This window comes from Coturnix japonica, chromosome 5 (assembly GCF_054131305.1).
Source record: "Coturnix japonica strain WE chromosome 5, WE-NBRP24, whole genome shotgun sequence".
In the NCBI taxonomy this organism is placed as follows: Eukaryota; Metazoa; Chordata; class Aves; order Galliformes; family Phasianidae; genus Coturnix; species Coturnix japonica.
In genome coordinates, this window is record NC_140667.1 from 10,023,482 (window position 1) to 10,047,911 (window position 24,430).

Genomic DNA, 24,430 nt, shown 5'->3' on the forward strand with positions numbered 1-24,430 from the left:
TTCCATTAAGAATATTTCATCTAAGCATTTTTTTTTTTCCCCTGTCTCTGAATAACACACAGTTGAGGCATGATCCTACTTTCTCATTCTGTATCTGCTTCATGCAATATAAAAAAATAGACTTTCAGTGTAGAAGCAGGTGACTTCATTATTTATCTTTCTTACTTTCGTGCCTTAGTGGATTTGAGCTTCTACTTTGGTGCTGACTAAATGAAGCGTTAGTCATGACATGAAGAAAGTGTGAAGGCTAGTGCCTGTGCTTCTTTAAGGCACCCTTCCTATGCTGTAGTGATATGATGTTAAGATAAAGCACTATTAATAACAGTAAAAATAAAACAACTCTTCAGCTAAGAGCTGAATGGAAGTATCAACTTTGTCACTGTAGACATTTCTTTAGGTTTTTGCATGCGAAACTTATTGGACTCACAGATCTTGAATGGGCCAATGCTTAAAATTATTATTTTAGCTTATACATTGAATTACGTGCAGAAAGACAGAGTGCAGAAACCTTTGTTGGTCTCATTGTTTCTTTTTTAATTCCGGATGGAAAGTAATTAAATAACGGAAGGAGGCTCTGAATGCAGGTAGATTTAATTCACCAAATATGTTTAAACTGCTAGGTACATATAATAATTTTCAATAGAACTTCTATTTCTATAGATGTGTTTTTTATTGCAGAATACATCTTAAAAAATAGAACTACTTGGTTATTTAGCTGAAAAGTTATACTTCCTTCCCATATAATATCCTTTTTCTGCATACACACTATAGAAAGCAATATGTTTGTGTTATGTGCCTGAGTATGTATAAAAATCAGAAGTAAATGACAAGAAAACAATTTCTTTTTTGACAGCACAATGTACCTTGTCTTTGAGAGTTGTTACAGCAGAAACTACTGCTTATTTTTGCCATAACAACATGTTGATCTTTGACTTGCAGCTCATTCACAAGTGCTGTTTGTTAATACAACTAAGTTTGTCTTGGAGATTGTAGCACATTTTTATGCTTTAATCTAACAAGTACTACTGCAGTTTAGCTGCAGGGAAGCTACATTCCCATGTATATTTAGTTCTGATGTAGTTCGTACAAAATGATAAACTGGAACAAAGGTTGTGTGCTTGTGATTCCCCATATCACCTCTAGTGCTTCTGGCAATGTTTACTGCCCTCTGGCTATCAAGAATCAGGTGTCTGAACTGCTAAGATACATTAAAACTTACCACCACATTAAAATCCTGTCAGAACGTAAGCAGCTGATGTGACTGACTTGCTACTCTAATGATAGGTTTGTTCCAGTCTGTCCTCCATTGATACTGCAACCTGACAATATTTCTTCCTTACCTCTAAAGCATACATCTTGGATAAGTAATTCTCCACTCTCTCCCAAAGCTGGAATTATTTAGCTTGTCTGCAGAATCTTTAAACAGGAGTTTTTTGATACCTGTGTTAAGTCAGCAAGCCCCTCAATCTCACAAACTTTTCCCTTCCTGTAATTTTTCCCCCTTTAGCTATATGCTCTTCAGAATCTGCCTTAATCATTGGGATATTACATTTCAATTGCAATAATATCCATTGTTTTCTCATGAGAGGTTAGACAACTATGCAGCGGTGTTATCCATTCCATGCCATCTAAAATACATACCCTGGACAAAATGGGAGCTGATAAGGTAGCTGTGATTTAGGAGCCATGTAAATCCAAGGCTATCACACAGCAATGGTATCTCTTATGTTTAATAAATCAGCCTTAGTTATTGAGCACGTACCTGCAAAGTTTTTAATCTATTAAAGGCACAATGTCCTTTTTTGTACAGTGCCACAAGAGGGAAGATACATCTCTCTTCTACCTGGCTGTAGATAACTTAAGAATATATTCTGCATTCAGGCTGCTTTTGTTCCAAATGTAGCTGTTGAAAGTAGATATGTGAATAACTCCATTGTTGTGAGACAATGCTGTCTGTGCTTAGCTTTTATTTAAAGGAATCTGAATAGGGATTTTTATGTTAATTTTTAAATACTTAAGAAGATTGATATAATAAATTGCCAGTTGAAGCAAGGGAGAAACTAATTTGACAGCGCATTGTGCTATTTAGAGATGGAAAAATAAGATGACTTGCTGCGTGAGGATGCTGAGCTCTATTGAGAATTTATTGGCTGCCTTCCATTCTCTAAATAGCAGGTAATAAAAAGTACTTCTAAACAGTTAGTGATGAGCTTTTTACCCTGAATTACTGGTTTGGTTTTTTTATTATTATTATTTTTTTTTTTTTATTAGCAGTAATTTCTTAGCAACAATTTAAGAAGATTTGGGTCAACTGTGACTCATGAATTTCTCATAGAAAGTACCAAAACACAAGTTTAAGGGAGGCTGTCGCTCTTGAAACTTTCCAAGGCTTTTACTACATTTGTCTTCCTACTGTAATTCTCTCAGGATTTGTACTACCTCCTTGCATCAGGATTTTGTCTCCTGATTTAATCTGTTTTACTTATAGTTTATGTAACTTCAAGCAGTTACTAATATTTCAAATAAACTGATGTTCCAGTGGGAACTGTGGGACTGAACATCCTCTTGATCTGTTATACACTTATCCACATCATTAGAGAGACTGTTTAGCTCCTTCCTAAATTGTAGCGCTGGGGACAGATCTGTGGCATAATAGAAGGAAATGAGAGCCTGGCATTGGAAAAAAATTATTTCTATACTAGAACTGTCTAAATAATTCAGGAGTGTTTCAAGAGATTTAGTCTATTAAATTTCCACTGTGACACATGTGGCTTCCATGGCATGTCTGTCTCTTCCATGGCATGTCTCTTCCTCCCCTTAAGAAGGGAAGGTGAATTAGCCCAGATAAATTAGAACATTTTATGAAGTGAAATTACTGTATGTCAGCTTGTCCAAGTAGTAAACATAACTACAATGCAATAGAAAGCACAACAATAATAGCAGAGTAGCAAGGCCCTAGTCTGCAGCAAATAAGAACTTGCTCAAATGCAACAGCCATAGACATATGAATAAAGAAAGCTACTTACCTTCAGAAAGTCTCAGAGAGGCAGGAATCCTCAAAGAAAACCCCTGTCTCCACTGCCAATTCTTAAATGAGGTCTGGGATGTGATGGATCTTGGCTCCACCTCTTCCACTTACTCAGGTGCATTTCAGACAGCTGTGCTCCCCTGGATTGGCCCTGCCTTCCCAATTGCTGGTCAGGTCTTGACTTAGCATTTCTGCTCCAATTGCTTTAAATACCAAGTTTTTACAATTGTTTTTTAATAAAAACACATTCCTTGTTTGTTCAGAGATGTTGGAAAAGTGGCTTGTATTTATTAGACAAGTCATTAGATCTGAGGTCCCATTGTGTTATAGCACATTGGTTATGGATGAATGTGTATCTGTTTAAAAAACAAAACATCAGTTATCATGCACAATTTAAATGCTGAGCATATTGCTGTGAAATGTGCTCCTCTCTTTCTCTGAGGATTCTTTATTTAGTGGTAAATTTGCTTGCTACCAGCAATATTTAGATACTCAAATGTTGACAAAATTATAATGATATAATTATTTCTTTACTCTCTCCTATTTGAAGCATTAAAAATAGCATGATGGAATTGGGAAAAATACTTCTGTGGTCTAAAGCAAACACATAGGAACCAGAAGCCTTTACTTTAAGTTAAATTTGACTTGCATGTACAGATCTGCATGTGGGTGTATGTGCCCAATGTACGGTAAAGTGAAAAAAGCTTGTTGTTTTGGAAGCTTTATTTGGGCTTGTGAGATCACTAGTGATGAACCTAGAAACACTTCCAGCACTGACTGAATCTCTTTAAATATATGGAGATTAACAGACAACATAGAACAAGTAGCACCATCTGTGCATCCAGATTGCTCTGCTATTAGTCCCTTAACTCCCAATTGCCCTATCCTCTATCATGCTCAATACTGAAAGGATAATTATTAATTTTTGTCTTGTATTGAAGGTCCTCATAAGACACTTCCTATATTCAATACCATTGCAGATTGGTTGGGATGGTGAAAAGGACCTCCTGTAGATGATTAGTATCTTTCTAGTATGCTGGACTAAATACACTATGCAGAGTAAATTTCTATGTCTTCAGAATCCAAACCTGCAGGACTGCAAAGTCCTTCTCTTTTTAGACCAACTTGGATGAGGCTTGTTTGTCACCTTGAGACCTAGCCTCCAGAGATTGGGGTGCATGGCCTGGGGTGCTGGGTGTTGACAGTTAGATCTCTCTGTCTTATTTCTGTATTGGGAGCATTTCTGACCTTTTCCTGAGAAAAATGCATTGAGGTTTGGTTTTGTTTTTTTTTTTTTTGGACTTTTAAAAAATTATTATTATTTTTTATACCTATGTTGTTTTCCCCATTGGTTGTGGTTAGGTGGAACAGTGTTTTGTTGTTTGTGTCTGACCATTAAAAAAATAGGGTATACTTAAGTAAATGAAATGAAGTAACGAAATACATGTTTCTGAATGCAGACAGTGTAAGAAAGGGCTTGTTTATGTAACTACCTGAATAGCTTGAATAGAGCCAGGCTCTGATTGTGTATTCTCTTTACTAGAAAATTGACAGCAATGAAATCATCTGTATTTAGTTTAAGGAGGGGTATTGTTTGATGTCTGGTGTGGAAGTTTATATTTTCTGGTTTTCGCTTTTTTTGAATAGGCACACTTTTCATCTAAGCCTTGAATGAAAGCAGCTTGTAGCTTTTGCATTTGTTTTGCATTGAGGGTTTTGCAGTCCTCATTTCCAAATTTTAATATTTATCTGTTCAAATAAATTAAATTGTCATGATTGCTGAGAAAGTAGTCAGAACTAACACCAAGATGTGTAATCTTTATCCTTCAGGACAGCTTTCTGCTGTTCATGGAGTCTAGACTTGACCCAGGCTAACAGTCTTCAGATACTAGGAAAATAGTTTTATTATTGGCTGGAATCATTATGGATTTTGTATATAAATACTGTAAGCCATGCCCCAAACCTCATTTTTTAATTTTTAATTTTAATCTTACACCAGGTTAGCAGCTGCCCCTCATACTCAGCCACTTTTGGCTCTTATTTTTGTGCTGTGGCTGCAAATCTCACTAGTAGGAACCAGACTACTTACTATCAGGAGAGAGAAGCACTGGTGAGTGTTTTCTTCCTTTGTGAGATGTTGTTATCAGAACATACCCTCATTTTAAAGGGTAGTGGAACGTAAGTGCTTGTAGGAGACCATTGGCCATCTTCCTTTTCTGAATACTAGAAGTAGAGACACAAAAAGAACACCCATAAGAAACTACATGAAATGGACTAATATGATGTACAGAGAGTGTAGAGGAAGACAAAGTTGTGTGCGCATAGGGAGCTGAAATTTGACTTAGTACTGAAAGTGGTAAATTAACATAGTGTATGCTCAGAAAAAAGCAACCTGCCTCACATCGTCTCTCATCTTCCTTATCACTATAAGAATCCCAGACAAACAAAAAATCTGACCACCATATGATTGAGGGAAAATCCACCTTATCATCATTTAAGTAATATTTAAGTAATGGAAGCTGTTCTGAAGCATTTCTTCTTCAACTCAAAGTTAGAATGTTGAATAAAATTATTGATTGACCTTCATAAACAGTTTTCTCACATATCCCTACAAAGATCTCACGTCTTTATCTTTCTGTGTGTATGTTATTATGCATGATTCTGGAGAACATACATACCACAGGACAAAGTGCACAGAGTGATTTTTAAACTGAGACAGGGGAGGTTTAGGTTGGGTATTAGGAGGAAGTTTTTCACACAGAGGGTGGTGACACACTGAAACAGGCTGCTCAAGGAGGTTGTGGATGCCCCATCCCTGGAGGCATTCAAGGCCAGGCTGGATGTGGCTCTGGGCAGCCTGGTCTGGTGGTTGGCGACCCTGTACGTAGCAGGGGGGTTGAAACTAGATGATCATTGTGGTTCCTTTCAACCCAGAACATTCTATAACATGATTCTTTGATAAGATTCTATGATCCAGTTCCTGATGGATGGACTCAGTAAATGAGTCAAGAGACAGCCTGTGAAATATGCAAGGTTCTGAATAGGCTTGGAGTAGTACTTACAGAAAATAATAATGAAGCATATAGCTCCAGAGCCTTTGAAATAATAGAAGTGCAAGTGTGTTCCACAACATTAACAGCTTTTGATTTGTGTGAGCAGCTTGTTTACACTTGAGTTATACAGCAGGTGATTGAATGAGGTTTCTACTGATAGCATTCAGAAGCTGTAAAAGGTGCAATGAATATTTTCTTCACGCTTTCTTGAGACATTTCTGTGTTATTAGTACGGAGAAGTAGAAGGTGATTTTCTTTTTTCCCCACCACTGAATTATTTTGTGATTGTTTTAGGAAAATGGGTTTAGAGATGCTGAATAACAAATTTTAGCTAGATCAGTTTTAGATTTTGTGTGCTAAAATTATGAGTGTTGTATTACAAAGCACTCCTGGAACACAGTATTGTTCATGGCTAAGGTGGAAGTCAGGGTAGACTCAGATGCTTCATTTCCTTTTAGAAAGATAAGTACTACTACAAAGATGATTACAAATGCAGTGTAAGAAAGCTCAATGAAATCTAAAAGATTATGCCCTAAATGTATCTGTATCTCCTGAGTAGTTGCTTCTTTCTTACCGTTTAATGTAGTCATTTCCATATTTAAATTTAATCTAGCTTTTGCTATCTATTTCAGAAGGAAACTGTCTTTGAAAACCTTAACATTTCTCCGCATATCAAAATTTTACACATAACTTCAGCTTCTTTTGTTATTTACTTGTTCCTATGGTTGGAGAGCAGTAAGATTTATCCAGAATTTTTTTTTACATGAAGTTCAAAGTAGCTGTATTGCCAGGCTTAGAGCAGGTACGTACATGCCCCATTTGTGTCTGAGGACATCAATCAGGCAAGAGGGGTAACATGGAGTCAAAGACTGGAGGGTACAGCTGCCACCCTCAAATACTGGAAGGTGGTGCTTGCAATTTTCAATACAGGAGTGAATTATCTACTACAGTGATGATGAGTTCATCTTATAATTAGTGTTTCCTTGTACTTACCAAAATTTGGAGAGGTTACTGTTTTACAAGATTTTTTTTTTCCCCATGTTTGAGTAAAAGCAAAACTTCCTTGAGCCATCAGTAGTCCAAGTAAATACTGACTTGGAGTCCTAGTGATTTATTTTCCTATGCTGGTTCCAACTGAGTTGTGGGTTAAGATGCTTCATATGCTGATCAGTTGGAGCTATAAACCCGAAAAGGTAAAAGTCAACAAAGCTGCCACTTTCCATAGTCTTTCACAGCTTTGAATTAGTATTAATGAATTTAGGTATACTTATTCCACTGTATTCCTCATTTTATCGTAATAAAGCACTAGACAGTTAGAGAAAACTATGTATGAAGTGGAATATATTTTAATGTGGACAATATGAGTGAAAAGTTGTGATTTGCATTGGCAAAAGCAATCTATGAAGTTTTAGCATCTTGAATTATGAGTGTGGAGAGAAGTCGATGGGACAACAATCCTCAGCAAGACCTTTGATGACCAAACCCATGAAAGTGATATATATCATCATTGCAAACTGGCACTCCTGAGCCCACATTACCCAGTGAATGAGTACATTATGTGATAAAAGCATCCTGGGGTCCATAGAGTCTTTGCAGTAAACAAATGTTCAGTTAAGAATATGATGAGGGTGTCCCGTATCCCCTTGACAGCTGCTTAGTTACCAATTTAAAATCTAGTTTCTACTAGGAAAATTTCTGGGATTGCTCTTATTTTTTAATTATATTTTGTTGACATTAAGTCCAGGCATTCTCAAGTGTTGAATTTACCCTGGTTTTGTTTCTGTCCTCAATTTCTCACTCATCTGTTTCTTGGAAATACAAATTAGAGCACATGAGACTAGGTAAAATAGTTAAAGATGAATGGTAAATTCTTTATCACTCATAATTGCTATTACTTTTGACTTTGGAAACTAGTATTATAAACATTTGTATTTACAAAATGGATAAAAAATATACCAATTAGAAGACTTTTAGAACTATGAATTAATAAAGGCAGGAGGGTTTCCTTTTAAGAGTGTGTCCAGGTAGAGCAGTATGCACGATACTTCTGATTTAGAATGGATTGTTCTCAGGTATATTTTAGTTGTTTTTTTAATACATCTGCACAAATCCAGTCAAGAAAGAAAGCTGATGGAAGATCTGAACCAAAAAACAGCTTTATCTTAAGAAAAATCAATTAGAATTTAGGTCAGGAGAAACTAAGGTGCTTGAGAAATATTGTATTTAGCTTAGATTTATCCCCAGACAGAACAAAAAAGCCCTGCACGGCTAGCAGTAAAGCGTCAAGCTTACAGAGAGCCCCATCAATAAATTTCAATCAGATCTGAAAACCTCTACAAAAATGAAGTGTTTCCTTCTTGCTCCATAACCCCAGAGTCATCCTTGAATAAATCCATAAAGGTAATATTAAGCACAAGATATGCCTGGAGCTCTGTAGCTGACTGGCAGCATTTATTTAGCAACTGCATTAAGAAAAATTGATGAATCCTTTTGCTTGTTTGTTTGTTTAATGTATTTGGGCTTTGTTTTGTTTTTTAAATTGAGGGTCTGGTATTGAAACATGAATTTGCCTAAAGTTAATAGCAAACACTGATAGTTTGCAAGGAAACCACTTGCTATTAGTCTGTTGTGAACAGTCATTATTGAGCTGTGTAACAAGATTGATTGTGTGTTTTACTACATACAGTAACATACTCCAAAATAAGTAACATTATGTTAGTACTGATGGAAAGATATATATAAAAAGAAAGAAGTGTGTTCAGAACATAAGCTTAAAATCTTCAGGTGCCTTAGTTGATAGATTAAAGCAGCAGGGAGTCTATGGCAACAGAGGAAACAATTTGCTTGAAAGACTTCTCAGTAATCTTGTACTTGGGTAGGAAATGATGTGATCTTTTAGCTGCTTTTTTTTTTTATTTTGTCCACTTTCTCCAAGTTCACAAAAATTCCTTTCTCAGCAATGTGCATAACTTAAGCAGGCTGTCATTACATACATGTTAATTGTTTCTCCTTTGAAACTTCAGATTCTTTTTATCCATGTGGTGCTGATGGGAAGCTGGCTTTGGAGCTTAACACTTATTTCAGTATATTCTGCATAAAGCGAATGAAGCAATACAATATCATACACTCTAGTACCTACAGAGGGGTTAAAATTGTAAGAGAGTGAGGCTACTTCCAAAGTTCTCTTTTTTAAAAATTATAATTACTACCTTAGTGTCCTACGTTTCAAAATAGGCTTGAAGACCTTAGACTAATAGTCTGGATAATTGTCTTAATAGTCTGAAGCTATGTTCTTAACTAAGGAACCTGCCTCATCTTTGCACTTCCTTGGAACAATTTCTAATTATGCCTATAGCAATCTGTCTGCTAACATGGGCTTCACCTCTTCCAGAATTTCTTTTTTACTGGAGCTGTCAGACCAAGACCTGTGTCTTTCACTGCTGGCTACAACCAATATGGTACCTGAGGAGAACACGCAGAAATGTTTTCCATGTTATTGCTAAATTTGTATTTCCAATCAGTATGTTTATAAATAACTCTGCACTGCCAGGGAAGTGAAGTTCCATCTCCAGTCCCATCACCTCCAAAGCTAATACTCCAAACTAGAATTAATATGATTAGAAAAGTAGTGGAGTTTGGGCATCAAATGAAAGGAAACCTTATTCAAAACAGCCAGGTATCCATACACATACCCACATTCTTTTGGCTAACTTGAGATAAAAACTCCTGGTTATATTTCTGAAAGGTAAAGGATATGGTGGTGTAAAGGCAAGATCTTAGATAGAAGTAAAATGCTCTTTGTTTTCTTTCTTAATCCTCCTGTTAAATTTGCTGCTTGGAGTTAAGACTTTGTTTAGTCTCTTTCCCCTTTATTTTGGACTGTCAGAAAAGCAAATGTGTATGTATTTTAATTCTAGGAGTGCTGCAGGTAAGAATAGTACCTTTAATTTTGGGAAATATCAGAATTTTTATTTGTGAAAAAGCCTAATTTTTTTATATTCACTTTGTGCTTTTGTAACCACTTTGCATCTGAAATTAAAAAGACTCCTCTTGAAAGAGCTGCGGTAAACCGTTTGGAGCAATGTAGAATATAACTAATGCCCAATTCAAGAACACTGGGCACTGATAATTGGGATGTTAGCTGGACTGGTTTAACTGCTGTGTGCTTTTGTTTTCTGTTGCTTAGTTTCTGCTGAGTTGTTCTGTTTTTTAGGCTATGTTGTTCTGTTTAGGCTTGTTTGCAATGTGCAATAAGCAATGTGCTTATTTCAGTTACGCATTGAAAATCTTTAAAGCTTATTCTGTATAACTTTTAAGTTATATTTTCATCTCTGGCAAATTCACAATACCAAATGTGACTATTCTCTCAGATAGTGGTGAAGCATGTATTTTGTTAAGAGATTCTGTTCATAATTCTAAGTTACATATATTTTACAATTTTATAATGTAAAAGAGCAACTTCTAAATTAGAATACTTCAGACTGTTAGACCTGTGTTGCTTACAGAACAGTTTAAGCCTCCTCACATTGAGGTATCACCAAAAAGGAACATCCCAAGGCCCAAAATAGAAGTTTAGTAACCCAGATAAGGAACCTGAACTCTGATAGGAAGTGAATTAACAGACTTGATTTAACATTGGAAATCCAAATTGAGATCAGGTGAGGGAGGCAAAAAAGCATGTTCAACTTAAAAATTAGAAATATAAATCAAATATTTGAAGTACTGCTGGACTTTGGGTCACTGAAACCTGACTGAACTCAAAAAATACTGTTGTTCCAGTCAAGAATAAGCTTTTAAAAAAAGCTAAGCAGGGAGGCATGAGAGTGAAATGCTGATAATTTACTGTTGGAAAGTAGAAATATGGCAACATTTGAAAAGCAGCAAGAGTGGCTGAATAACTTCTATAAAATGTACTTATTTACCCAAGTTATAGCACTGTTAAACTGCAGAATTGTGATTTGAATTGCTGGGAAGTATAAGATGTATGAAAATAAATTCCAAGTATTCATTAAACTGAAAAAAAAAGTCTGATTTGAGGACAGTGCTGAAATAGATTGAGATGCTAAAAATTGATTTTTAAATTAGCAATGAGCAGTAATATCATTCTGAGAACTGCTTGGAGTTGTATTTGCTTTGAGGTGTTGTGTATGGTTCTTCTTATATGTGTGCACTCAAGTGCATCATTGCTTTTCAATTGATACATTTCATATCTTGAGAGATCCTGATTATTTCTATTTTTCTTGATTTCTTAAGGAAATGACATTTATAACTCATGTTGTCACTGCTGGCTATCTTGTTCATGTAGTTTTTCTCTGTAGCGCTCTTTGGACATATGGACTAATTTAAACCAAATTTGAAAACTGTTGCAGACTGCACATTTAGTTGGGTTAGGTCATATCTGTGTATCTCACATGTTGTGAATCTTTGGATGTGGTTTTGCCCAAAACATTGCAATGGAGTTTGAATACTAGGTAGATTTCTAGGTCTGGCTGGTGGGACACTTTATTATTGACTGTACATAAATTTGGCTAAAACACTTAATTGCTTTACACTGGTCCAAACTTCTAAAAGGTGATAAAAATATTTGCTCTGAAGTTACACAGTAAGCAATATTCTACTGGAAACTAGTTAGTGCACTTATTTTCTTAACACTATTTAAAGTGACAAGAATAAAACCCAAATATGCAAGCCTGTCTGAATGCCTGTAATAACATTTCAGGTAACCTCAGAAACTTCCTTTGCGTTCCTTTATGGAGCCAGGGGTTGGACTCAATGGTTTTTGTGTGTCCTTTCCAACTCAGGATACTGCATGGTGCATATGTGTGTGATAGACATAGATGTAATATTAGATAGTTATCTAATAATCAATAGATTTCAGATAAACAATTGCATGGTTTTTCCTGTTTTTTTTTTTTTTTTCTTTTTCTTACATTGATAGTAATGGTCCTAGTGCTTGTGTGGAAAAAGAAATGTCTTTTTTTTCCCCCTCCCTTCATTAGTCTTTCATCTTTAAATCCCACCAAAGTCGTTTTAGGAAAGAAAAGTTGATTTCTGAATAGAGGAAAATATTATTTTGCTTTGCTAGGGTTCTACTATACATTATTTGAATTGCAGTAGTGTGTAATAAACACAGATGTGGACTCCCTAAACACAGAACAATTGTAGAATGCACAGCACAAATGAAGAATAAGCTGTCTCACATGCAGAGATTTTGTCCTGCATAGTAGATTTACCAAGCAATCATTCAACTATTTCTCATAGTTTTTCCTACAAGTTCTCCACTTTACATGACTACAAGCTATTACTGGATTTAAGTTCCTTAGGGAAAGGATTTGGAAAAAGTAGAAGCTTCAGGTAATAAGTAAATAAATAAATAGGAAGAGGAAGACTGAAGGGTATTTCCATCCTTTTCAAATACCAAGTAGGTCAGAAGTATAATACTCAGCAGATTTCATCATTTCTTGTTACCAAATGCAGATAGATAATACTCAGAGAATGAAGGCTTTTGGTTTAGTAGCTTTCTGGGAAGCAGATAAAGAGTGGCAGTTCTGTTTGTGTACTATACTCCCCACCTATTTTATTTTTTTCCTGTTCAAAACTCTGTTTGACAGATGCTAAGGTTAATGAATTTTAATTTTAAACTGGCCTTTTCCTTGGGCTGCTGACAATCTCTTCTATACCAGAGGGACTGTTCTCTCCCAAGTCACTTCACGTTTCAATAAGAAATGAAACATCTGATGGAAACTTCTTCATAAATAAGTGAACTCAACTGGAACACAGCCAAAGACTATCAGAGCTGGCTCCCTGAATCCCAATCTTGTGTTTCACCATAGTATAAGAGATTAGATTCATTAACCTCTCATTAGAAACATGTCAGTGTTAAAATCCCATAGTATACTAGATTCAGTCTATTAGAAACCCCAGAAGACCAGTTAATGCAAAGGAATTAACTTTTCTTATTCCAGAAGTTATTAGTATATACCTCATTTGGCTTGGTTCCATTTAATTGATACAGTAACTTCTTAGGTTCTTTTCTTCCTTCAGAAGTAATATAAATTTTACTACCCTAGGACTATGTTTAACTAGGAGTGACTTTCATAACAGTGGAAAATACAAGCACTTATTGGATAGAAGTATTGCTTATTCCATTATTACATTCTTTACATGTGTATATAGTGATTATTTTATTATATTTTACATATCCATTTAATAACACTTGCAAGAGTTCTGTGCCAGTATACGTTAACATAGATAGTCTTTTCTATTTACAGAAGAATATTAAATCCTGCTTGAGAAGATTCAAATATATTGAGATACAAAAGCACTACTTTTAATTCCAGGTAGAGTTCAGAGTATGAAGGGAAATGAAATATCCCTATTGCCTATGACCCTAGGAGATTTCTTCTCTAATGAAAGTACGTACTGCAAAATAATAAGATGAAATTCATTCTATATCAGTCATACTAAATAGCTTTCACTCAAGCTTGATGAGAATACCAGTTAAAATCCATAAAGCAGGTAGCAAACGACCCTATATTAGCAATGCACTTTTGTTTGTATTCATCTGCTACTGTGAAGTAAAACACAGTTTCCCATTTTTCAGTGATACTACAGGAAGCACAAAATGATGCTTTTAAGTCACTTAAGATCATTGCTGAAAATAGAAAACAATATTTTCAAAGAAGTTACACTTCTCTGTTATGCTGAACTGTGATTATCAGCCACAATTAAGTCATTTGGCTACTGTTTCAAAGCACTATTTGTTGAACAACGTTATTAATAGGGAAATGCCTTAAAAGAAACATATGTAAAGTCATTAGTGACCTGATAGGATTTTGCTAGATTGAGGTATTAATGTCCATGTCACATTCATTAGTACACACATCCTTTAGTCTGCAAACTTGGTTGTGTTGCCAAGTCTGCTGCTATGCATAATCAATTTAGATCACTAAATGGAAATTTAATTTCCTTATCCAGTTCATGAGTTTTGGATCTAAATGTACTTTGTTATTCCAGCTTTGATTCTGTGATTGCTACTGATATAAGCAGAGTTAATTGCTTTGTGAGCTCTTAAATTAACAGAAGGAAACAAAAAATATGTAGACTGCTCAGAAAGTAATGCTTCCTATTTACTTCCATGGAACAGATAGAAAGGGTACAATAACACTATTTGACAGAGCAAATCTTCAGCTACAAAACACCATTTTCCAACACAGTGACCACCAGTAGCTCTGCATTTTCACCAGCAATGGAGAAGAGTCTGCATGCTGCACTAGTGAAAATCTACATGGCTACCTGTAACACAGCTGCACCGGCAGATGTGACCCACTGTTTCACAGCTGCTGTGAAAACAACATTAGTAGGAAAACATTGCCCATGTAGTCCAGAATCACTCAGCAGAGATACTACAAGAATATATGTTCCAGTTACATGTTGTCAGGTCAAGTTTAGGGATTTGCTATCAACATAATCTGAGTTTTCATTCTCCAGAGGCAGATATTAGAGTTGGAGCCATGTTTAGGGTTATCACAGAAACATTATAGAAGCTTTCTTCCAAAGAACTGGAGGGCTGAAATTTAGTTTACACTTTTGGACTGATCTGTACAACAGGAATTTGACTCAGCCTCAACTAGTGCAATGGGTGAAACTACATCTCAGTTGCCTGGGATGTAGAGACATTTGTTCTTTGCGCACAGCCAAGAGAAATCATTTTCTCAGTTTTTGTTGTTTTGTTTTTAAGTATAACTTCACTGGTATTGTTTGCAAAAAGCCTAGAAACACTTTCCTACAGTGCTGAACTACAAAGCAGCTGTTCTCAGTGCTTGTGATACTTAACTACAGGTATGATTTCTGTATGTGGAGCTCCTAACTTGCATGATCTGAAAGCATCTGTGCCTTTGTACGTTGAAGTGGAACAGTATAAAGGATTATGAGGAATTAATTGAAAATATTTTTGCTATTCCTGGCACTAAATACCAGAGCTAGTTTATCTTATTGCTTAAAAATTGTAACATTAATATAAAAATCATTTGTTCTCACTATATTAACTAATGTTTAACTTTATGTACAAATAGAAACTTCAGTTCATATTTTAGCATAGTAGGAAATGTCACTTAGCAGGAGCTCCCTGAATGGCAAAGCTGCTTTTCACTCAGCATGTTTCTTAGTATCTTGTTGACAGCGTGCTTTTTCAAGCATTGACATAATTACATAAATTATTATGAATGTATTCATTTGTGCTGCATTTCAGAACAATGTATTACAAAGCCCCTTAATAATACAGTTTTTACAGACCTCCTTAATACAGTTTTAAGGGTCTTAAGTCTCAGAAGTCTTTTTCTTTAACTGTGAACACTTGCTCCACAACATAGTTTAAATAAAGAGAAGACACTTTGGAAGTCTGTAGACTTCTCTGCTGGGTTTTCAAGTTTCGCTTACCCCTCACCCCCTTTTTTCCATATGAAATAAACCAATGCACCAGTATTAACATATAACTTAGTTTTTAAATTGCAGCAAGTATTCCCATGAAGGGTAGCATATACTAGTAGTACACTTAAAAAGATGCAGAAAATGTCTTCTTAATTCACTCTACACCAAGTGTTTTTCCAGTTCAACTTCAGTAGGTAAGGCCTCTATTACACATGGTATATTATGTAAAGAGATGAGCTGAAAATGAAAGGAGCTCTTTCCTGACCTAACCTGAGTCACAGTTCAGCTTTTATATTCTTTCACCTCCAGATAGCTGGAACTCTCAGATACAGTACCAATGGCAATACATGCTGATTAATTTTGCTGCGACTCCTGAATATCACAAGGCCACTTCATTTTCTTTTTCTTTCTGGAAAATCATCCTTTAAGTGGCATTTTCATGCAGCTTTGAGGGTTTTTTAACATGACAGTGAACCAATGAGCAGTATAATCTGCTGAAAGTATAAGTTGCTTCTCATAGACTATATCTGCAGTTATTTATTTCCTCCAGAGCCACACCTGCTTTATACATGTGTGAGTGGGCATTGTGACTCTTCATCTATTTTGAAAAGTTTGTGACAGAAAAGATTCTCTAAAACCTGTTAGACTTTTTTGTTGTTGCTGTTTAATTTAAACAGTTGTCAGTCTAATGTTCTTCTTGAACATATGCTCTTTCATACCATTACAGATATTAGACAACCCTGGAAGTGCATCAATAGTAATACATAATATTTATCAAGTTGCACAGAACGTTTTAATTTATTGTGGAACTAACCTGTGCTAGTGAGTCCATATGTTGTACTGAACGTAGGCACACTTATTACTAGGAAAAAAGATTTCTAAAAAGAAAAGTTAAGGATACCTTACATGTTACCTTAAACAATAAGCACTTCCTTTAGAGTCTTAGTCAGGGCTTGTATATTAGCTGATTTTCTGTTTCCTTTTCCAGTCTTACTGAGTGGCACCACTTAATCTCTTTTCTTTCACCTTCAGGGGAACTCATTTTTAAAGTGAGGACTAGGTGATCTACTTGTGTACAAGCAGCAAAAAGTGATTACTTGGCAGGCCCCTGCAATGTTTCTTGCCTAGTTGAAAGCAGAAAATTATTCCTACCTGTTTATTGTCCTTTAGTTATTTGTGTTCCAACTTCTAGCAAAATAAGCCTTGTAATTTTGGCTTTAAGACCTCAGTTTCCATCAGTGATGTTTAATGGATGATTGAATCATAACCTGACAATTGTTGCTGATCTAATAGTTCTGTTCTGCTTCCCAACAGCTCTGTTACTAAGTCATGTTGATCTAGGAACACAGTTATGCTATTTCCGACAGTCACATGCAGTGTTTATAAATTAATGCGGATTAGCTGTATGTCCTTTAAAGCCACTAACCAACAAATCCATTACTGTGTGTTTTTAGAGCTAAGGCAACTCTAGCCTTCCAGTGGCCATTTGCAAGCTCATTTTCAATTATTTTTACATTAAGTACTCATTCTTTGTGATAGATGATTATGTAAGCTTTCTATTTTTGTCTCATTCTAGCTGTGGCATATGAATAACTTTTAATAGCCTCTAACAGCAGAGAAATTGCAAATATATACTTCAGGGCATTTTCTTACTGGCATTTTCTCATCTTTGAAATTCATAAAGACCTTAGTGATCAGATTGACTGTTTCCCCTCTGTAACTTGGCCTTATGTGGTGAATTGCTGTTCAGAAACTTGCAGATAATTACATGGGCTAATAAGCATTCTTTAGCAATGACTATTATTAGAAAGTACACATTGCATTTTATGTGTTATTTCAATGTGACACCACTTTCAAAGTAATGTCCAGTAAAGGCGGGTCAGTGTTTCTTAAATGATGTTAAGCACATGGTCCTTGAGCAGTGCCAGAGAGCCAGTACTAGAAGGAATGGGCATAAACGACTCATGTCTCTCTCTCATGATACATATAAAGGAAAATATTTTAACTTCTATAAAATTATAGTTAACTTGTGTTACGATGTGATTTGTAGTTTACAGCAATCTCTTACATGTGAATTGCCATCTTCAGTAGCATCAATGACCATGAAAATGCCTAAGCTTTGCACATACTGACATTATGACTTTTATTGCTGATGTGTCTGAGATGCTTTTTAAGTACTACAAAACAGTCACACAGGCTTTTTTTGTAAGTCAATCTCTATAACTGCTGTAACTGTTCATAAAAAGACTTGGGAGACAATTACAGAGGGTGATGCTTACCACCTGCAAGGAATCTGTGTACTACATTCTTGTAGTTTCTGTGTGCCCTCTTAGCTGCCTTAGCAACTCCTGAGCAATGCACTGATGCTTAACTTTACATTTCATCAATGTTTCCATCTTTTCTGCCCCTGAATGTTTTCCTTTTAAATTACAGGCTTTAAATGCATTTATTTATTTACTTGCAAATTCTGTAGATACAGTAAAAGACTTTGAAGTCATCTTGGGATTGGAAACAAGTGGCAGTGCATGCATGTCTAGAAACTGAAAATGGTTTTTAGGCATCCTTCCTCTCTGAGGAAATAAAAGCTGGGTATGGGATGCTGGCTGATGGGATATTTATTCTATTAACCAGTCATGAGAGCATTGCACTGGTGGCACTGTACCATGATGTTGAAGGGTTTTGGGGAAGGGTCAGAGGCAAGCACTATTACTTAAAACCACTGATAAAAGGAGATTGCTCTGTAATTGCTTCGTTTGACCTGTTGCAGTGTTCAGGTGCAGTCTGAGTACAGATTGGTACATGTGGTTTCCTGCTATTTTTACTTGTGTTGAGTATTGTGATTCTGTTTGAGCCACCCGTAAGGGTTTTTTCAGCTCAAGTTAACATTCTAATGTTTGCACCCTTGAGCTACTGCAAAAGATAGATAGAGCTCTGTCATGAGATTTGAGTTTTCTGCCATGAAGGCTTCCTTTACATTTTCTACCCATTCTCCTCTGTACAAAACAATGTCATAACTAGTGACTAGTAACAAGCAAAGGGCAAAGAATATAAAGAAGAAAAATTTGTATCTAGTAATGTAAAAAACTCAAGCTCAGGAAAAAGGAATACTTCATGTGTGGACTGGTGGAAGAGTTTTAGTTTTTTATCCAACTTGCTTAATGAAAAAACGCTTCATAGAATGACTGCTTTACTTAGTAGAATATATTATTGAATTGTTTATGTGTTTGTGAGATGAGAGCTTAGCTTATGCTTTGTACCTGAAACATTGCAAATTCTGTGTGAACACAGAACTTGTAAAGGAAGTAAGTTGAATGCTGTAATAACAAATGCTCATCAGGTATGACTGGAATATTTTACATGCTGAGTATATCTTTATGCTGATTTACCAGGTAGTAGAGCAATTCTTTAAGCTGTTCTATCTTGGAGTGCTTATTCTAGAACTCACTTAAGTGCCCCCTTCCTGCACTACTTAAAAATACTCAGTGAAGTGACCCATCACACATATTAAATACTGTTCTATGGGAAATATACTTGTATAGCAGTCTATGTTAGATTATGAAAATGTAATCTGTTAGATTATGGAAGTGTAAGCTATTAGCTTACAAAGCTATTGAGAGAAATATATTCCATAATTTAGTACAAGACAGAATTTAGATAGCCTTTTGATTTTATGCTAGAGAAACAGTAGTTCACTAGTTCTCTACAGAGGAAAAAGGGATACAGTGGAGCTAAGGGAGTAGAAATAACTAAATTGCTGTTAGCATCAGTAGCTGTTGAGAAAAACTATACAAAGTTATGCTTAAAACATACATTATACATTACTCAGAACACAGGTTTCAGTTTAGTTGTCTTAATTACTCTGAGCTAGATTGTTAAAGCTGGTCAGTGTGCATAATGCGATGGAAAGCACAACAGTGACACCAGAGTTGCAAAACACATCATCCGTATGCATAGAAACAAAGGAAAGAAACTGCCTACCTTCAGAAGACTTCAGAGAGGCGAGCATTCCCAACAAAAAACCCCTTACCTCCCCCTGCCACCCTTTAAATGAGGTCTGGGATGGGGTGGATCCTGACTCCACCCCCTTCCAGTCACTCAGGTTCATCATGTACACCTGAGCTTCCCACCAGGTGCTCAATCACTGGTTCAGGCTGTGACAGCATTTCTGCTACAGGGTAGACTTTACAGTGTGCCTGACTTCATGTTTGTGAATCACTCATTACTCTGTATCATTTGGCTGCATTCAACTGTATGCACTAAAAAGATCATCCTATTCATAGAAAATTTTGTCATTTTCACTGGGAATGAGTGCACTGAACAGGGACAGCCCACTGGCCTAACAGGGCCAATACCAGCTCTTCTGTGACATTTGTAAAATAAAAATGTGTGTCCAGCTGGAGATTTTGAGCTATTTGTGTGTAAATGGGTGGTAAAAAAAAGAAAGTTTGGTGGTCAAGTACACTAATGCTTAAGGGCTATGGGGAAAAGGATGCTGTTTACTAAGAACAGACAGACAAATCCTGTCTACTCTCTGAGGTTCAGAAGGTGGTGCATAGAGAAACTGAACTTCAGCACTTAACTGGAACAGGCAGTTATGTGGCATCTTTAAGAAGAAAATAAGAGTAAGACGGCCCCATTTGCATAGATTTTTCTCTGCTTTTTCAAGAGGCTTAAAATGCTGCAGTAGTGTCACAGAGTGTGCATTTATTTGTATTATTCCATCAACATTATTTCCTTGCTTATATTAGGAATATGAGTTGCTTGCCCTTACTTCTTAACAGACTTTGATTAGCAGGTTAATGAATTCAGCAAGGAACTGGACTCTGCTCGTGATTCTCTTATTGACTTTTGTAGCCTTTGGCAGATTGCTTAATATTTGCAACTCTACTATTTGAAAAATGATGGTACTTATTCTTGTAAAATGCTTCTGGGGGAGCTGGCTTTAGAGTGAAAAATTGCTGGATTAACTCATGCTTATTTCTGTATATTAAACCTATCAGTCTTGGGTTTTTGTTGCTTTTTTTTTTCTTTTTCTTTCCATATTTACTTCCTCGGGCAGATACTCAATTCAATAATATCATCTTTGTGGTGCCCTTGCCAAAATTATTTTCAGGGACGTGACTGTGATACCAAAAGTACAGGGGAGCCAGAAGGAGGGGAATCAGATAATCATTTCAGATATTCATATTTTGCCCCCAGTCAAGCAGAATTTAAGTCTGAATATAGTGGTATTTCTGCTTTATAGCAGAGTGTCTGAATGGGCACCTGGCAAAAGAAGAAAAAGGTGATGCATTATGACTCCAGAAATACAGTGGGAACTGTACTGGTTTGAAAGTAAGAGAACAATATTAGTTTTTATGAGAAGTTTAAAACAAATATTTAAGAAATTAGTAATCTAAATAGTAACCTAATTAACATTCAGGGGAAACAACTGACTTCTTTGCTGGAAAAATGTCAGTCATATCTACATGAAAGAAATGGTGGATGAAGTCTCTCCAAAACAGTTTTCCTTGCTTTCTGAAATAAATACCCAGTTAAAGACATGCTGGAGTTTTATGGGTTAGAAGTTAGTACATCTATTATAACAATTCCTCTGCTTCCTCTTCTCCTCTGAAATGCCTGTATGCGAATGTATGCAGCATGGGGAATAAACAGAAGAACCAGAGATCTGTATGTGGTCACAGTATCACGATCTCCTTGCAGTCATGGAGGCATGATGGAACAGCTCACATGACTGGAATGCTGTCATGGATAACTATGCAGTTTCACTAGATATAAATAATGTTTGGAATGAGTTTTGAGAATATTAAAAAAACTAATAAAAAAAATGTAAAGTTCCATAAATTAGGGTTGTACATGCATAGAGATCAGAGAAGTTTTCAGAGCAGCAGTATGCCATTTATATCTAAATGTTATAAACAAGGATGAATGCCTCTACTTTATGGATATTAATGTATGAAATTTATTAACTTGAACATTTCTTTGAGAACTTTCCCTTTCAAATTTCTTGATACTTTCCCTTTTAAAATCTATTTGAAATCACTTGTCTGATGAAAAACTATGGTACCAGTTCAGTTTTCTTTTTGCAAATAAGCATAATACTGTTAGGTTCTTTGGATCTTGTAATAGAAAAAACCACAAAATTCTATCCAGTAAAGGATGACAGGAGCTTAGTTATTATTGCCAAAATGAAAATGTTATTTATGGTCAAATAAAATAACATTTATGTAGGATATGCTGTTGAAAAATGATTTAAATGGGCAGCAGCCTATCAAATGTGATTAAATGGGCATAGTGAGAATAATGTTCTGCAAATGTGAGTCTGTAACAAGAAGTGTGACAGAAGTACGGTGCTCTTCTGCAAATTCCACACTTGCATTGTCAGCAGCTGTCTGCAGCCTTGTCAGGCTCTGCGTTCTTACCAGTGTTTGTAAAGAAGTTTGCAATACTTCAAGTACATACAGAAATAAATACAAAGAGGCATGGTGCAGCTCAATATTCAAACCCATACAATTCTGCATTTACTTGTAAGTACCTACCTGTGAGCCATGTGCCTGAAGTATGCTGTTGCTGAGGGACAATTCATTAGCTTGGTCCTTCATCATAAGGGCAGCCTTGTCCTACCAGCATTCCCCCAGCAAGGTGTCACAGGGCAGCTATGGTGTCAGCACACAAGAATGTGTGGCTCATATGCTCACAGCATGACACATACAAAATTACTTCAGCCCAAATACAACCAAATGCTACGTTTCTTTTACTCTTGAAGCTTTGAGGCTGCCTTCCCTTGAGGTTATGCTACTGTACATTTATTGTTCTTACTGGTGGCTGTTCCTCCAGATTTTTGAAGGATCTTGACAAAAATAATGTAAAAAATTTTACTTAACATTAACCAATTAATTTGTCTTAATTCTATTCATGATTTTCTTTCTGTATATTTTGATGCCCTTTAACAAAAGGGCATTTTTAATCTGTCATTCCTTCATTTCTCAAACAAGACCATACATAGCAGATACAGACGGGATGGATCTTCTCAACTAGCAGCAAAACAAGGTACTGAATTTCTCACAGTCAGCTGTTTTCTGAGAACCAGAAACTGTTTCAAGGAAAAAAAAATTGTCTTCTTTTTTTTTTTTTTTTTTTTTTTTAAAGCATACAAAATCTCATTGCATCATTCAGGTAATTAAAATGCCGTAACAGTTTCCACATTTCGCTGCCTAATTAACAGCAATGAAGGCCACACTAAATCAGGATGAATCTGTAATTTTGGTGCTAATCACACAAGTGTGAGTGTCAGCATCATAATGAGATGCACAAATCTGGAGGTAATGAGGCTGTAGCTGTCTGGGAAATTAGAGCAAGTGCTGGCACAAATTGTATAGCAAGGTTTATTCCCATTTTATTAATTATATGCTTGCACAGGGAATTGAAACCAAACCAAATTCCCTTAATTTGTGGAATTCATGTACCAGCTAAGAACTTGACATCTGAGCATGAAGTTAGGTTGTTGGGTTCCCCATCCCTCCCTCAGTTCAAAAAGGCAACAAAAAACTCCAATCCCTGTAATGTTTATTTAGATGTGAAGACTGTGATGTTCCAGCACACACATTTACATTGCAAAGCTGATGGCAGTACAGTTGCGCTGTGATCATTTAATGGAGATGGTACTGAAGAGAACTATGTAGGACATCAAGGCTTTCTAAGGCTGAAAGGGATTTCAGTAATGCTGGTATATGACAAATAAAAACATTTGGGGCATGGATAATGACTGGTATAATGTGATTTCATTTCTTACCCACTGTACTAAGCATCTTGGAATGATGAACTGAAAAATGCCAGCTTGACTGTTTCTTTTTGGCTAAGTGTAAGGATGCAAGCATGTGGTTTTGCATTCTAATGAAATGTTGCAGTACCACGGTCTGAAAATACTGATTTAAACTTGTTGATTCTCATGAGGTCTGTTAGTTTTATAATCAGATCATGAATGTTCATCTTTTCTTTAAATCAGGATGATTAAATGAACTCCGTTCATTCTATCCTGAGGACGAGTAATAAAACTCTGGCTAATTTGGAGGTTTATACCATGATGAAATTAGCCATTTTATATTGATGGCCAGGGGTGACAGTGATTTTTCTCACACTGCAGTCTTCTAAAATGAATTAATATTCAGCAACCAAATATCATACCTAGTTTTTACAAATTGAGGTAGCTGGAGTTGTAAAGGATCGAGTATTTGCAAAGCAGTTCCCATTTCTGCAGCAAGGCATAGTAGTAATAAACTTTGAGGTCATTTAATCTATGCTTCCTTATCTAATAAAAATAACAAACATGACTTCCTTATTTCAAGATTTAATAGCTACAAAATAATTCCAAAAAGCATGGATTCTTCCTCTGCTGTAGCCATATTGAACTGCACTACAGTGTTAGTTTTTGTACTAGCCAAGTGTGTTGCATTCTTTAAATTTGAGACAGATGTTACAAGTTCCAGTTGGTCATCATGAAGGGATGCTCTATGTTATGATGCTGAAAGATCAAATGAGCAACTATCTTTGATATGAAACAGTTGAATGTTGGTTTAGAGGAGATATGTCTTCCAGCGAATCACAAGGAAACACTGATGCATTTTGTTGCATTTTTTCTACATACTAGCTCCAGTTTCCAGTCCGATTTGGTCTTCTATTTCTCTGTCTTAAACATGCCTTTTAAAACATGCAATTGTACAGAAAGTTGCCTCTAATAAGGGTTTTTGTAATCAGCCTAGCTGGACCTACTCTTCCTTACTCTGCAGATTTTCTGTCTGCTAACCAATTTGTGGTGTTTATCAAGATACAACTGAACAAACATACTAACGATTGCCAGCATAAACACAGTACTCGCATGTTCATCTGGTATTAACAGATGGCATTAGAAAAGATTCAGTAT

The 24,430-nt window shown here is 35.9% G+C and overlaps 1 protein-coding gene and 1 long non-coding RNA gene across 4 annotated transcripts in view; one reads left to right on the forward strand and one right to left on the reverse strand.

Moving 5' to 3' along the window:
* The window catches only part of CHID1 (chitinase domain containing 1), a 262,547-nt gene that overhangs the window by 42,103 nt on the left and 196,014 nt on the right, over positions 1-24,430 (forward strand). The window lies entirely within an intron of this gene.
* The window catches only part of LOC107314501 (uncharacterized), a 32,307-nt gene continuing 12,184 nt past the window's right edge, over positions 4,308-24,430 (reverse strand). Inside the window, exon 3 of the long non-coding RNA XR_014946354.1 lies at positions 4,308-5,251. This is a non-coding gene — a long non-coding RNA (uncharacterized LOC107314501). The remainder of the gene's footprint in view (positions 5,252-24,430) is intronic.